The following is a 16339-nucleotide window of genomic DNA, read 5'->3' as shown; positions in this document are numbered from 1 at the left end:
CTCAAGACTGACCTATGAACAAATACATGTAAACTGGATAAAATGGCAGAATTGCATTTTTATTAAGCACTATAATTATGACATACTTGGAGTAAGTTACATTAAAGAAACAAAACTTTTTTTTTTTCTTACTCTATGTAGATCCTGTTTACATGTATTTGTTCACGGGTCAATCTTGACCTAACGAAAATGGCGATGTGATCCAAAGTGTGCCAATGGATAAGCACCCCCCAGCCTTTTTTCCTCTGACAGCAAAATGATCATGTGCTCAGCTAAACCTTTCTCCAGCGCTGGTTCTCTATATTTCTCCATTCCCCATTTAGGTCGAAATCCCCTGAGTCCAAGTGAGACAGTGTTTGGTGACGCGAGACTACATAAAGTCAGACTTTTACCCAGGAGACTGCTGTTCATGTCCCGTATGAAACAAAGTTGATGGTGACTTATTTTTAAGTTAAATAAATGCAGCAAATGTAAGTTCTTTCACTAGTGTGTCTAGTCTCACATTAAAAGTACTTTGATGACATCTGAAGTAGCGCGGGATCATGGGAGTTGTTTTCTTCATTGTTAAACAACCGCCATTACGAATGAAAATCTATCTGACATAACTCAGGCAGAAATCATGTTGACAATGACAATGACAGTGAAGTTTTATTAATAGTTTAGTTTAGTCACATTTGCTAACTTTCTTCCTCAGACTGACATTTCCCACGTTTTCCTGGAAGTTATAGCAGCTAGCACCCTTTTCTTGAATAAATTATGGAAACATTTGGCTGCTAAGTACACTCAACAAAATGTATAAGTCTAGTGGTTTTAGATATTTTAATGCATAGATGTTACGTATTATAGCTTTATGTTAACTGCATAACTGACATCACATGTATGGTAACTCAAGCTACATACATAACCTAACTTAGGTAACTAAAATATGTATTTTATCCCTAACTATGATATTTTTTTTAAAACTAACCAAGTAGTTTTGGTGGAGTCACTGATGGGCTGGGTATTGCTACTCAATACCTTTAAAGTATGGATTGAAATTAACTAGTACCAAGTAGTATCAAAACTGCAATCAGTCTTTTTGGTACCCAGATCGGCTTTGCTCACTGCAAGAATTCTTTATAAAGAAGAATCTAAGAAAAGAGGTGTAAAATGGAGCACTCCATTGGTATCAGTATCACTTTAAGGGTGCTGGTACTGGTATTATAATTCTGTTAAATCATAGCCAGGCCTAGTTATTGGAAATCAAACTTTTGTATGAGGATGTGTTGGCTGAGGCACCTCCTGACCCTGAACAAGAGACTGCACAGACCAGATTGAAGGATGCATAAATGGAAGCTGCATTTTGGAAAGACAAAGTGCTATTTAACTGGCACTGACATACTGTAACATTGGAGGTTGTATGAAAAACACATTTTTGCTGGTTGAATCAAATCTCATCAGCATCAATGTTTTGTTTATTTCTTTTCTCATATCTGAGCTTAACCACTGTAGCATACTAATACTGTGATTGCGCCTCACCAGCGGGGAATTTCCCAAATCCAGCATTTAATGGAACAGAGCGTAAGCCCCATCATGCACCAGTGTCTGGTGTTTTGCTTTTGTCATTATTTTCCTGCATAGTGATTTGGTTTGAAATTATCCATGCATTGCAACAATCAAAAGTGACGTGTGTGTGTGTGGAATGCTTTGCTCTGTGAGTACATGTAAGTCGGAGCGTGCCGACACTTTTATCTGGATTCACACCAAAAAATTTGATATTTTTATTAAACCACAGGTCCAAGCGTGGACAGGGAGGGAGGCTTGAATCGAATTTTTTCACGCTTAGGCAGCCATCATAATCTATCCCTCAAAACAGAGAAGAAAAATAAAGTCAGGGCCAGTATAGACAACAGATTTTAAAAATGGGACATATAGGTTGTTAATGGGGCATTAAGCTCAATGCCGGTGGTAACTAAAGCAAAGTAATTCCCATTAGTGTGTCTGCAGAGTCATTCATTATTAAGGCAAATGTGTTTTGTGCCAAAGTGATTTTAAAAAGATAGGATTTTCTTTGACTTTTTGCTGTTTTTGTGATAAGGGCTATCTCTGACCTCTCATACTGATCATCAAGTCACTCAGACAGGAGCTCATTGATGGCAGCGCGCCTAAGTGATGTGGTGTTTCTGTGGGGATTCAGATCATGGCCTTGAGATGAAAACAGATAGCAGAACTATTTAGCTTTATTATTCAAATTAACTGACATTCCAATCAAAGCAAATGCTCATTAAAAGCTCTTTAATCTGTGATAGACTTAATTGACCATTTCAAGTTTTATAACCCAGAGTGCAAGATTGAAGTACAACTTTTATTTATTAGGTTTCTTTTTTGAAATTCAAGTCCTTATTTTCTCATAGAGAAATTAACATCACACATAAGGCATGCTCCTGAAATCATAAATAAAAACAATGACGATTCATTTAAAATATATAATAAAACACAATATCAACAATCAAAAAAGTGCCATTCCAAATATGACCTTTCGTAAAACTAATCCCAAGACTACTTAAAATTCCCATTTAGGGAATATCCATGCTTCCCTTCCTGAAATAAAAACCAAGAAATGAGCAGGCTTTCCTTGTTAATCTAAAAGTTCCCTGTTGTGTTTTTTTGAAAAAAAAAAGTTCCCTGTGGAATTTTTTTGACCTCTAACAGCTTCTATGAGTGGGCCCCTGTTTTGTTTATATAGTACACATTCCTGCCAACGGTTTGACACTTATGCTGATCTATGGGGGGCTTCAATGTGCCAAGAAATACAGCAACGCACCAGCAAAGATAAGGAAGAGGGAGCCTGCGAGCTAGTAAACATATAAACAATGCTGGACAAACATACTTAAATTTTGTTTGCAAGAAATCTCCACTGGGGATGTCAAACAGAATTAAGTGATTTTCAACCATATAGGGAACAACATTAGTCTTCATTTGGCATCATGTTTAGGGATCAGTATTCATTCCCCTTTTGGCTCTGTTTTTGGTCTCCACCAGAGAATGTATATGGAAAAAGACAACATGAGTGTTCCCCACAAGTGAAGTTACAGCATCTTGATCGCCCCCTAGTGGCAGGCTGCAGTATAGGTCATAAATCCTGCTTCCCCTAATAAGCTGGACATCGGCCAAACTAAAACATCAAGTACATGTCAAATGATTTTTTTCCAAAAGATGCTTTCTGTCACTTTAGGTAGTTACCACACTGGTGCTTGTTAAAATGTTAATTTTTATGATCAGTTTTAGTTTAAAAAGTTATTTGATGTCATAAATTGGGGCTTTCATGCTGTGATTGACAGCTGAGTTCTAGTCACAATTCAATCATGAAAGTACGGCTCCAACACTGATCACTACTGCACAAACCCTGGATCCAAATGACGTCACCAGCGCAAGATGGCGGAGGAGATTTCAGCCTCAGTGTGAGGAAGTGGAGCCATGGCACTCATCTTTTTTTTCTGTCAAAGTTCTCCACCAACTCCTGAGCAAAATATCTTTAGCATCGAAATGTTCCACTACATTCAAGAGTTGGTCACTAACTTTGTCTGTCTGCTAGCTGTTGCCAGGCAGGTGATGAACAGTGGGGTTTTTTGAGTTTCGTCAACAAAAACAGCTTCCTGGAAGCAATGTCGATGAGTGTGATGAGCTCAAACCAAAACAGTATGCTGAACAATGAGCGAATGATGCTAAAATGGTCGATGGAGGTGAGAGGAGCAGTAGAACTGAGTGATAATTATCTTTGTATCTAAGAGTGACACCTTTCTCATACTCTGTAAGTAGTGTGAGTCATGATAGTTAATGTTAAATCATGTATGTGTATGTATGTATGTAAAATGATAAATCAGTATGGTGCACAGTATTCGTCTTGCATTTTACCTTTATTAATAAGTAACAGTGAGCCAGTAGCTCCTTCAAACTTTGCTACTTTTCTCTTTTAATTTCTCACTCTTTCACTTTATTGATGAAACACGTATCACCTATGACAGAAATTCACTTGTAGGCACTGGAAAATGAAGTTTGGGGTTTGGATTAAAGAATGAAATGTCCATTTGTTACATTATATTGCTACATTAGGAAAGAAAAAAGCCTTTTCAATATATTTGGAAATACAGGACTCATGCAGTAGCCAAACTAAAAAATAAAGTTTAGAAAATAAATTAAGTTTGGACACCTTGGGCACTGCACCATACATGTGATATCACATTAAAGGAAGATAATAACGTCAGCACATGTAAATAGTAGAACTTACATGTATACAACAAATCCTAAAATGTAACAACAAATTTAATTCCACAGTGTGAAATCCATGTTTTGAAAGCTGTCATCTCCTTTGTCTTTAAAGCAGAATTTAGCCTGAATTAAACTGGCATTATTAGTTACTTGCATTAACAATTACGAGAATCAAAACATCTTTTGTTTAATTTACAGCTACTTTGTCATGTAGAGAATGTTTATGTCTTCATCTTATTACAAATCAAACAGTGGGTCATCCTTTTCTTTAACTGATGAGCTTACAACTCTGAAGCAGCGGCATTTCCCTCCTCAAGAGACAGATGTTCCGTGATTTGAGAGTCAAAATATTTCCGCAATCAGCCTGTGCTGCTTTGCTTTTATTGTGCAGCATTGTGTTGTTTCTCCTCAGCGTAGTCCTCGCTGCAGTTCCCCACAGAGCAATCTGTACGGCTCTTTGAAAATGTACTTCATAGTTCACCACACAAGCTGCAATCAGACACAATTCCCAAAGTGACCCCGAGAGTCGCAGCCCTTTCTCCTGCAGAAAGAAAACACTCATGCAAACTCATAATGCCTTAATAGTGGCACTAAAACATAATGTTAAAGGATGAAAGTGAAAGAGCGTCGTCTGCACAGAATGCGGTGGGTGAAGGTGACAATATTATCATCATCTCAATGCCAGATCCTCAGAGAGAACGTTCCCTCCGAAACCTAAAGTAGGCGGTGAGACATGCCCTAGCCCGGCGGAGGCAGCCTGTGACTTTTAGAGGAGCTCAAATGAGAAGACGGGAGAGTGATTCAGTTCATATCACAATAAACGTCTGAAACATCAAGGATTTTTGAAGGTTATTGACATTCATGTGGCCTACCTACAGTGTACTTGAGCTGAATATTTTGAGAACAAATGTTTAGGGGTATAAGTTATTTTTATGCACATTATGCTTCCTTGCCAGAGGGGGTAAGTGAATCTAATTTAGCTGCAATAAAACTAAATTAATGGACTACAAGCATCGGAGCACATAAAGAACTAATTCCATCTGAAAGTAACATTAACACAGAGAATATGTAATTGCGAAAGGGGTCTATAAAAATACTGATTTGGTCGGCCAAATGCAAATGCGTCTCTCAATCAACTCTGCCAAGTTCTGTTCAGGCGTGACGTGCAAACTGGATACGAGGCGAGGTTATTTCCTCAAATCATCAGATTTCAGGATAGCCCCGCAGTGAATAAAATATTTGAGATAATGGAGTAGAAAGATTAGAAGTCCTGTAGTTACAGCTATGCTGTATTTATCCTGACCTGCTGGTTGTCTTGAAAGCTGCACTGAGGTGAAAGGTGTAATGAACCCACAGAGCTTTCAGCTCTATGGAACTTTTAACACTAGAATAATGGTTCCCAGACTGGGGAGGGCAAGGAGGACATGGATGACCGGGAGATAAAGATGGACTAAATCAAAGTTAAATGAATACGATATATGTAGGTGAAATAAACAAAAGTTTGGTGATGCTATCATGCTATCCAATATTGCAGAAAAATTCTGCTAAAACCACCAATAGGTTAAACTTACCCACTATTAGGAGCCATTATTTTAAACAGGGGGAATGGCCCAATGGGAGCCCTTCAACATGTACTATAGTACTATACAGTTACTAGTGTGAATTGCATTCATAACTCTCTTTCTCTTACCCATGTTGAAGGTTATCCTAAGACTTACTCTGCCGCTTTATCACGCATAGTTGCAGATAAAAGGTGATGGCGATAGCAACAAAAATCAGTGAATGAATGAAATAATAATAATCAGTGCTGAATTAGTAGCTCATAATTTTACCCTTGGCTGGTATAATTGCCAATTTTATAAAATCTGGCTTTATCTTTACAATTTTTAACTATAGGAGGTGTTACGTAATACACTTTTAGAAAAAGTCAGACTGGGGGACTTGAGTTTCATATAGAAATTAAGTTGAAAGACAGCTGCAGGTAAATTAAACCCATTGGTGGTTAGTGTTAAGCTTCTTTATTAGCTCATATTTTGTTTTTCCATGCAGCAAGCTCTCCTCTTAGCGACCTCATTTCCAGCATCTAGCTAATAACAAAATTACTGTTGTGTGTCCCCAGCACCAACAGCAAAGGGGCAAAGTTAGCAATGAGCTGGTGAAGAAAAGTCAAACATGTATCTGCTCATGAACCAGACAGTTTTCTTGAAATAATAAAAAAAAAGAAATTAAATCTGCCAAATGAACAGAACCATGATGACTTTGTATGTCTTGTTAATAACTGTTTTGGTTTTATGGCCTGCAACTCTCAGCACTCTCATTCCCAAAAGCTCAATTAATGCATATACCACCTATTGAGCAAAGGGCCATGAAACGTTTAGCCACTGAAGAGCTAGATGTCTCCCTCAAGAGTTGGTGGAGACCAAAACAGAGCTAATGTGAGTCAGTGTCATGTAATGTCTTACATTTTCCTTATGGGAAATAAAACACAGCCTCATGTGTATGCTACCACACTAGCTGTGACTTATGTATAAGCTGAAAAATGGCAGATGTTGTGTTCAGCTGTCCCTAAGTGACCAAAATGAGATCCATCCATCCAACCACTTATCCTCGGCAGGTTGCAGGGTGGCTGGAGTCTATCCCAGCTGACATTGGGCAAGAGGTGACGTACACCCTGAACAAGTCACCAGTTCACCACAGGGCTCCAAAATGAAATAGTCTAAATAAATCCATATTGAAAGAGTGATCGAAACCGTGAGAAGAAACATATTGCCTAAGTTCTTAACTTGTCTCTCTTTTGCTAGCTGTTTTTCATATATTTCAGTATACAATATTTTCAGTATTTACATACGAGATTACTCAAATACAAAAATACAGATGGGGAAGAAAATACAATAACAAAATACAATTAAGTGAGATATGGATTGACCAGCTAAGTCCAGTAGCTGCTAGTGAAGTGTTATCAAGGGCAGTAATATAGAGAATGCAGGCAATATGGTTGCACTGGGACCCACTGGGGTGGAGTAACTTTCAAATCCTTGAAAGGATCTTTTCCTTTGGTATTTTTTCATGTGCAGAACAGAAGTTGTCCAATGTTAAGTTGTTAGCATGCACTTGGTCCTGTCATAATTGCCTGCAATGGGGCCTGTCTAACTGAGTGTTGTCATGAGTTGTAATTGTGTGTTTGGATATCAGTTTGAAAAAACTTTTTTTTTTCTTTTACCAAAACTTCTCATTTCGAAATTCTGCAGTTCTGCAGTTGCTATCCAAGTGTTAGTGTGTAATTATTTTTCTCTCTTTTTCCACCTCCTTAGCGCTGATGGTGAGCCAGGTGTGGGTGAAAGTGTCATCCTCCAGAGACTCCGTGCTCGCTATCACACCCACATCCGAGCAATCAAATCAAATTTCTGAACAACGTGATCAAATCCCACTTGAAATTATATTCACATTTTCTGTCTTTGAAACATGTCATATTAGGAAAGTGAAAGAATAAAAACTCCCACTGTAACATTGCATTGCACTGTGCCTTTAAATATTAAGCTGCATATGCAACTGGAAAAACAATGCAGCCCCTTGTGTTATTATAGCTGCTTTGGATTAAAGAAAGCCGATAACGCACTTGTCGAGAGTAACATTTATCAAACTTTTAAAAGAGGTTTAGAACCTCTGATGTGAAAATTGAGCTATTTCTGCTCTGGGCTTTCAAAGCTCTGTCAGTGGCAGCAGGATGCACCACGCAGTCCTTACAGTTCTTATTAGTGCTCAAAGCCCATTTCTCTGATCCCTTTTCATTTGTTAAAGAACAGGAAAAAGGAAATGTGAGGCTTAAAAGAAAAACCACAGTAACAAAAATATGCTAACCTCATTTCTTTAGAAAATAAAACACATGTCTCTTTTTGTTCCTGCTCTCTTATCCACCCCTCTTTGAAGATCACAGCTTGCCCTCTTGCCCAACCTACTTATGCATGCCAGCAAAAAAAGTATTTTGTGTCCATTTCTATTCCAATTGCTTATGATAGCAGGAGCGCCGTGGTTTCCTCTGGGGCCGAGAAATGCTCATTTGAAAAATCGCCCAGACGTGCATGGAGGTTGCCAACCTCAATTTTTGATGCAGTAGCTCATTTTGTGTCTCTTCCTCAGGAGTCACAGCCCAGCCCCACCGGAGGCCTGGACACACTAGCCAGCCAATTATCAGGGCCTTTTCCTGCACCTGCCCACTGTTGCCCTGTGTGTGGGTCTGCAGCCCCACTCCAGGCCAGGGAGCAATCAAAGCTGATGCCCCACTACAGCTCAACTCGGAGGGGCTAACAGAGCGGCGGTGGCATTTAATGAGAAAAGTTCAAGTGTTTTTAGGCTGTGGTGAAAGCATGTGCTCTGTTCTGAGGTTTCTGTCTGCAGAAATTATCAGTTTTTAACAACTCACTAGCTTAAGAGCAGTGAACGCAACTTTTCAAAAATGCTCAAAGAAAAGGATTTTAATTAATCCACTCTTGGGAGTAAGAATAGAAGATGAAAAGGAAAATCAGCTCAATGCAAAACTCTTTTGGTGAAAAAAAATCAAGCTTCATAGACATGCAAAATACTTTGTATATGTGAAGTGCTTGAATTTTTGGCTCTATTTAGCTCTATCTGGCTAAATAGAGCTAAATAGGCTAAATAAAGCAAAAAATTAACTAGCCTTACTTATTAACTTTATATTAGATCTCCTTTGCAATATTAAATTAGTAATATGACCAGATTGCTGTTATTATTTCATTCATTCGAGTTCAGTTAACACTAGGGATGTAACGATACTAAAAACTCACAATACAATAATTTCACAATAAAAAAATCTGATATTTATCACAATATAAAGAAAATTACAACTCGAATAAATGTCCTTTGTTGAAAAATAAATCAGATGCATGCAGAATTTTTGTTTGTTTAAAATGAGTTTTTCCTTTTCACTAGCATGTGGAGAAAACTGGCATGAATTATCTTTAAATTATATATGTACAACTGCAAAACAAAAGCAATAGCAGTCCTGTAAAATAAAATAAAAATAATAAATGAAATCTATTAACCGTGAATAATCATGGAAGATATTGTCGCAGTCCTGTATGATAATTGAGACATTTTTTAATTGTGAAATCATGATATTGTTATATACAGAGTTAACACATAAAAATCTGTGCATAAAGCAGGTATAGCATTAATAAAGTCTGTTCTGACTATTGGAACTCTGGTTGAGATATATTAGGTTCTGGTGTTTTAAAAATATTACATGAAAACCCTGGATGGATTTTACCATCTGCACAAACCACAACAGGAAAAGCAATTTCTGCTCTCAGCGAGCCCTAATCAGTAATTACCCCTCTTCCAAAACCCAAAATTTCCTGTTTTCTGCTTCCTCTCTGCCTCCTTCACCATCTCCATCATTTATTTTCACTAAAAAGTTGTATTTTTGTCTACCATATTTGAAAAATTCTATGTTTCTTTGGGTCTGACTGCAACTAATGGAGTGAGTAATGTGGTGGATGCTGCCTGACTTGCGATTGCATTATGGGGCATCTGCTCTGCTGAGATGGAGCGATCTTGGAGCAAGAGCGAGCACAGAGACAGCGACTTTCCAAAAAAGCTGCTCATCGCTCCAGGTAAAAATCACACGAGTGCACTCCGCTCATGTGCACAGACTCGAACAGTGGCAGGGCAATAAATGAGGGCTTCGGTTAATATCAGCAATTCTGAAATGTCTCTAAAGCCAAAAAGCCTTTGCTGGATGCCACTTTCGGGAATGCATTTCTTCTGCAAATTACAATAATCCAGCGCGGTGATCAAAACAAGCTAACTGATGAGCGCTGTCCTGGAGCTCCAGCCACATGAGACACAGGAGATTGAGTGTAGAGGAGATAAGGGGAACAACTTGTCAGTGTGAGGAGCGGCTGGGAGATAAACTGATTGGACTCTAGATTGGATGTAAAAATGGTCTGCATAAGCAGCTCTCGTCATTCACAATCAATTCGACATGAACAGAAACCCAAACTTGCTTTGTGTGCAGACACTCCGTAATTCTTATCATGTGCTTTGTGTGTGATGTCACATTTTTTACCAACACTAGATAGAAGTAAGATGATATCCATCTCTAACAAGCATAATGGAGGACTATTGGTCTCAGAAAATGAAGCACACATGATATTATCACTGTTGTTTTTGTCTAGGATATTAAGTGTAACATCCTGTCAATCTTGGTATGTTTCCAGTTTTATTTTATTTTATTCTAACTTCTCCTGTCATTTCAGTTCATGATTAACCACAACCAGGCCTTAAGTGCCCTTTAGGGTGCCTTTTGAGTGGAGAAAATGTGATGCAATGTCATACAGGGCTTCCCTGCATGGCCTACATGCATATAAATGGTTAAATAGTTAACAGTTCTGTGGTTTTATTAACCACCTTTTACTCCTGCTAACAACTGTCTTTTTCCTCAGTGGATAAGGGTACAATCAGCATTCGCTCCCAGGCCAAATGACTCTGCAGTAGACATGGGTGTATTTATCGCCTCTAGTGCCAATCAGCAGTGATGTAAACGTAATACCCAGGTGGACGCTATTTTCTCCCCCTTTCAGCAGACGCAGTGAAGACTCCTTCACTTCACTTCTTTTGCTCCCTTTTCATCCACATGTGCTGCAGCCCAGAACAGTAGAGTTTTCAGCTTCTTTAACATGTCTAAATAGTGATGAAGCACTTGAATTTTAATTCTTCATAGTAAAAGTCTCTTGTTTTTTTTTTTGCTCTAAAAGCTTTTATTATGATGCAGCAAAATCAGGAAATGTGTTTTCATCGGTAGTAACTTAACATGAATCCTAGCCCCCTGAAAGCGAACATGAGACAGGCTAATATCTGAAAGTACAAACAGCGACATGGAAGAGAAGCTAAAGTTCAAACCACAGAGATTAATTTGGAAGTGCTGAGAGCTGAGCGCACAGAGACTTTTTAAAACCTTTTTCTCTTTCCTCTGCTGAATCTCAGCTTTCCAGCGCACATCAGAGAAAAACAGAAAGGCAAATGGGTCTACTGGGAAAAGGGTCAACTGCCTATTTTTAGTGGTGTTACCGGCATTTAAAAAACTTGCATATACACACTAATTTTGGTGTAAAAGCGGAAGTGTGTTTTAGGTGTATTTGTTGTACTTTGAGTCTCATAATAAGACTTTAAATCTAAAACAGGCATTGGAACTGTTTTACCAGCATCACGACTTTCAGCAAACTGGTGCATACAGTTTCTACCCCTGCCCCCTTTTTTTTGCCCCTGCCACTGTGTTTATTTAAATGGTGGCACATTAAACACCCTCAGGCACACTGCTGTTTTAATATGGCGGTGTTTATATACACATTGCTGCTGATTCACTTCACTCCCGGCACACCCACCTAACAAGAGGAAACATAAGTCACACCATTTTCAGATTGAACGTGCCCCTGTGCTCTTTCACATAGACTTATATATGTGGACGTCACACTGGATCATTCATCAATGTCGCCACCATATTGGCTCTGTCAAGACCGGCCTGTGAACAAACACATGAGCTGCTGTTTATCTGGATAAGAAGAACTTTAACTTTACATGTCTCAATAGATTTCACAGATCACAGGTCAGTTTCATCGTCAATATGGCAGTAGCATATCGCAGCAACAGGCTGAAGCGGTCAATGTATTTTATGTCTATGCTCATTTACCTGCCCCTGGTTTTTCAACTAGCAGACCCTGTTCATCACCTGTGCCTGGTTTTGCCCTCAGTCAACCCTGCATGTATACCTCCGTGGTTTCACTGCTTGCCAGATTGTCTTTGTTCTGCTTCATGCATTCATTGCTTTCCAGCATTCTTCTAGTGTCAGTTTTCATGGTTTTTGGATTTTGCGTATCTCCTCCCTGCATTTGTTTGTTTGGTATGGACTGACTTCATGTGTATGACTGCCTGTTTTACCAGTAAAGACAATCCAGTTTAAATTTTAAATCATGTACTTTTATCTGCATTTGAGTCTGTATTCATAAAGAAATTATATGACTGGTGTGGAGTATTTATGTTTATGCTGGAGTATTTATGTTTACAACGCAGGCAGCTGAACCTCAGCAGCATCTCAGTGCACACAGTTCTCCCAGGACAGAACACCGCTATGAGACTTCTTGGAGGCCAGCTTGATGATTGCACCAAGGCATTTCTGTGGCTCTGAGCAGGAGTCGGACTCTGGGAGTAATTAGGACGGCAGGTGGGGACATGAGAGGCTGAGAGGAGTGATAGGGTGGTTGGGCATCAATGAGGCAGCAGGGAGCCGGGAAATTTTCACATCTAATGTGGTGGATTAGGGATTTACTTCAAAACTACCAGGATTGGTGATTTTTCAACAGCAGAAAGACAAACCTAGACTGTTTTGATAAGTTTTGTGGTGTTTCTATTGAGTTTGAAGTGCGTTTTATGAGCAAGCTCATATTAGTTCGGGCTTGGCTTTACACTGACGGACAACTGACAGTTATAAACATCATCACCCTAACCCTAACCCTGCAGTATTCCTGCAACCACAGAATGTGTACTAAATAGGATTTCAGCTGATTAGTATACCGTCTATGGCTCCAACTTGCTATTTGGACTACAGCATTCATTTTTGGGGATACAACTGTCACATATTGCTTGTTTTACAACAGATAAAACAGATCTCAAAATCCCAAAGTACTTGTGGAGCCTAATCTGGGTTTCAGGCATGGGTCATATCATGAAAATGCACATTGTCACCAAACTATTGCCAAATAAATCACTTTTGGAAAGTGCTCTCATGCACAACCAGGCAGCACACCTGAGCCCACTCATGCACTGAATTAAGGATCTGACTGGGGCTCATTCATTTGTCAGGAGTCCTGCTGAGTCACAGATAACTGGGACTTCCTGTAAACAAAGTAGAGCAGCATGGCATCTGTTTGAATCTTTGACACAAGTTTCCCACCCATGCTGAGAATTCTAGAAGTGTCAGGGTTATGTTATAATCTCAATTATCCCCAAGGGCATGCAAGTAATAACCTCCTATGCCGCATTGCAGTTTCATTATTATTTGATTTCTGAATTTTGAAAGTAATAAAGAAAGCCTATGGCTCAGCTGAGTTTCATTCCAAAACCAGAAAGAAGAAGAGCATCAAACTCTGACGTGAGGGAAACTTTAATTCATATAGAATTCTGCTTGGTCAAACTCGGCTTTGAAAGTCCTTTAAATTGTGACAGTCTGTTTAAATTTGTTGCACAAGGTGGACTTGTAATAAATCTTTGAGTCACAGATGGACGCCGGTCATTTGGCCTCCATATTTATCAAAAGATGAGCAGCGTGACATATCATCTTGACAGCGGAGAAGTGTAATGAGTTGCAATATATTGTGATGCTCTGAAATGGAAAACAATATTCAGTCAATACCTGCACACTAATGCTTTGGCAAGGTTTCATATTGATCTAATCTCATCTGCTGATGGATGGATTTGTAATAGGGATCCGTCTGTGCCGCCGATGACACTTTTCTGAGATAATTATTCATGATGTGAAGTTGTTAAATGCCTTCACATGGATTTGTAGATGAAGTGGCTGGCCCGTGATTCTGTGTTATTCTCATTAATAAAGCAGATTTATACCCAGGGAAGACAGAGAGTGGGAAAAAAAAACATTTTAGTGCGACTATACCATTTTGACTTACTCTTCCTTTGCTCAAAACACCCCGTCTCTTCAGTTTAATGGCAGTGTTATAGCACATAGAAGATATTATTATGGCATCGTCGGTGTACCAGTGAAGGAAAGGGAATATCTAAACAAGGTCTCTCTTAATGTAAATCTTCAGTGTAGCCACAGGATCCTTAGGCATGACAAAATAAGTAGATTGACTGTAACTGTATGACCCAAGTCTGCAACTTAGACTTGAGTTGTACTTAAATTGCCACTTTGGGACTTAAGAGTTGACTTGGACACATCCTCAAAAGACTTTATTAACATTAAGAAAATGATGCATAACCTTACAGATCCTACGTGTACGGTTGCCGATGACTGTAACCTGCAGCACCTGTGCTTTTTGTCACAACCTTTGGCTATAATAACTTCACATGAGGCTGCAACCAAACAAAGGAATTGCTAGGAGTAGGAGTAGGTGAGTCACTTTGTAAGTTAATGTGAAAGTTAATTTCAGTGCTTCTGAATGGTTAGCAAACATGTTTAGCTCAGCATTAGATATCTAACATTAACTTGCTTGCTTGTTAGCTGAATATTTTGTATAAATGAGCAAGCCACACTTGTGCCAGGACTTCAAAATAATTTAATCTTTCCTGTTACTGCATGGAGCAATAACAGTGGCATCTTTGTCCTCTTCGCTGCTCTTACATTAGATTTATTTCAGGGATGTCTCAGTTTTTCTTTGACTGAAACTGTACTGAGTGTTCTGTGATTATCATCAGGTGATTCGGTTGTGCATTCTCCCTCCTGCCTATCAGTGCGTGGAGAGCTTTGTGCTCTTTTTTCCTACTCTGCTCTTTGCTGACCTGTTACAGTGCATAATATCTATCTTACTGCAGTTGCCTTTATTTGTTCCCAGCCTTTGTCCCCACATGGAGATACTCTACTGTGTTGCACAAATGGGGCGCATATGGAGTTCTGTCATGTGCCGTTTGGCATGACACAGTGGCTGAACATAATTTCATACTGCATTGCAGCCTATTTAAAGTGATTATGTACCAAACAAATAATCAATGGTGATACTCCATGCTAACAGATAAAGGAGTTATGATTACACAGTACATTCTTTGAATTCTTTAGATATACTGTAGCTATGCAGTATAAGCAGACAGCATGCAGCAGATGACAGAAAACCCATTACAAGCATGGACTTTAAAAAACATGACATCTAACTAACTGATCTCAGCTTCTGAAACAGAATTGGTCACGTTTCTGGGAATTTCACAAAGATCCAGTACATTAAACATTCCCACTTTCTGCAGTTGTCCACTGGATGTCATCATGAAGGCAGAGACATACCTTTCAAAAAAAAAGAACTGAAGAAGCCTCTCGGATCAGAGAAGAAAGGTCTTCAATAACACAAAGGAAGTCCAGTTACCTCCATATGGCTCCTATAGATACTGTGACCTGGATGACTGAGAATCTTCACACCTTAATAAATAAATATCATTGTAACTTATAACAATAGCACATAAATATGTACGGAAAGGCAAACAATAATGCCTTATGGCTCAAAGAAATAGACTATATCTCATTGGTTTCCATACTAATTTTGTCACTGTTTTGAGAGACCAGACTATTCTTTTTTTGTCTCTTTTTTTTATCTTTGTTGTACTGAATCAGCAACAATATTCCACTACTTTTCTGGGTTCAGCCTGTCTGCTTTGGGATCATAGATACACACTTCTGTAGTATATTTGCATCTTGGGTTGTGGTTGGAATGTGCTCGGAGGCTCTGCAAATATGCACTCAAATAAAACTTTAAATTTGCTACCAGAGGTAGTGCTAGAATAACGCTATCTACTGTATATGTGATTTTATTCAAGATTAATATGCATCACTGAACTTAATATTGTAATAGAACACACTCGAAAATTCTGTTTTTTACAAAATTTTCTTTCTTTTTTTTCTGTAAAACAACGAGAGGTGGAAGAAATGCTCAGATCTTTTACTGAAGATATGCTAAAAAGTAACAATACCACAGTACCAGCCATAATTCTCATATCATGGTGCCATAACTCTGTTACCAAAAAGTTGGGAACAAAAATTTGAGTAGTTAAAGGGAACGAGTGAGGAACAGATGAGGACCTAACTGCTTGTGAACTGAATTAGTTAATGACTCCCAATCAAATTTTATAGAGTTGGCACTGATTGGCTAACAGCTGGCTAATGAACATAACAAGGAACAAATCAGGAAAGACCTTGTAATTAAGTACTTCCCTAATAATCCCTTAAGGAAGACTACTGTATAGTAGATAATAATGAGTTACTAGAAAACAGACTAAAAGAGCCCACATCAGTGAATTACTGGGTAATGATTAGTTCATGAATATCTGTGAATCAATTATACTGACCACTTTCTTTATG

Source organism: Lutjanus erythropterus, chromosome 7 (genome assembly GCF_056507025.1).
Source record: "Lutjanus erythropterus isolate fLutEry1 chromosome 7, fLutEry1.hap2, whole genome shotgun sequence".
Lineage (NCBI taxonomy): Eukaryota > Metazoa > Chordata > Actinopteri > Lutjaniformes > Lutjanidae > Lutjanus > Lutjanus erythropterus.
This window is presented reverse-complemented; position numbering follows the sequence as displayed.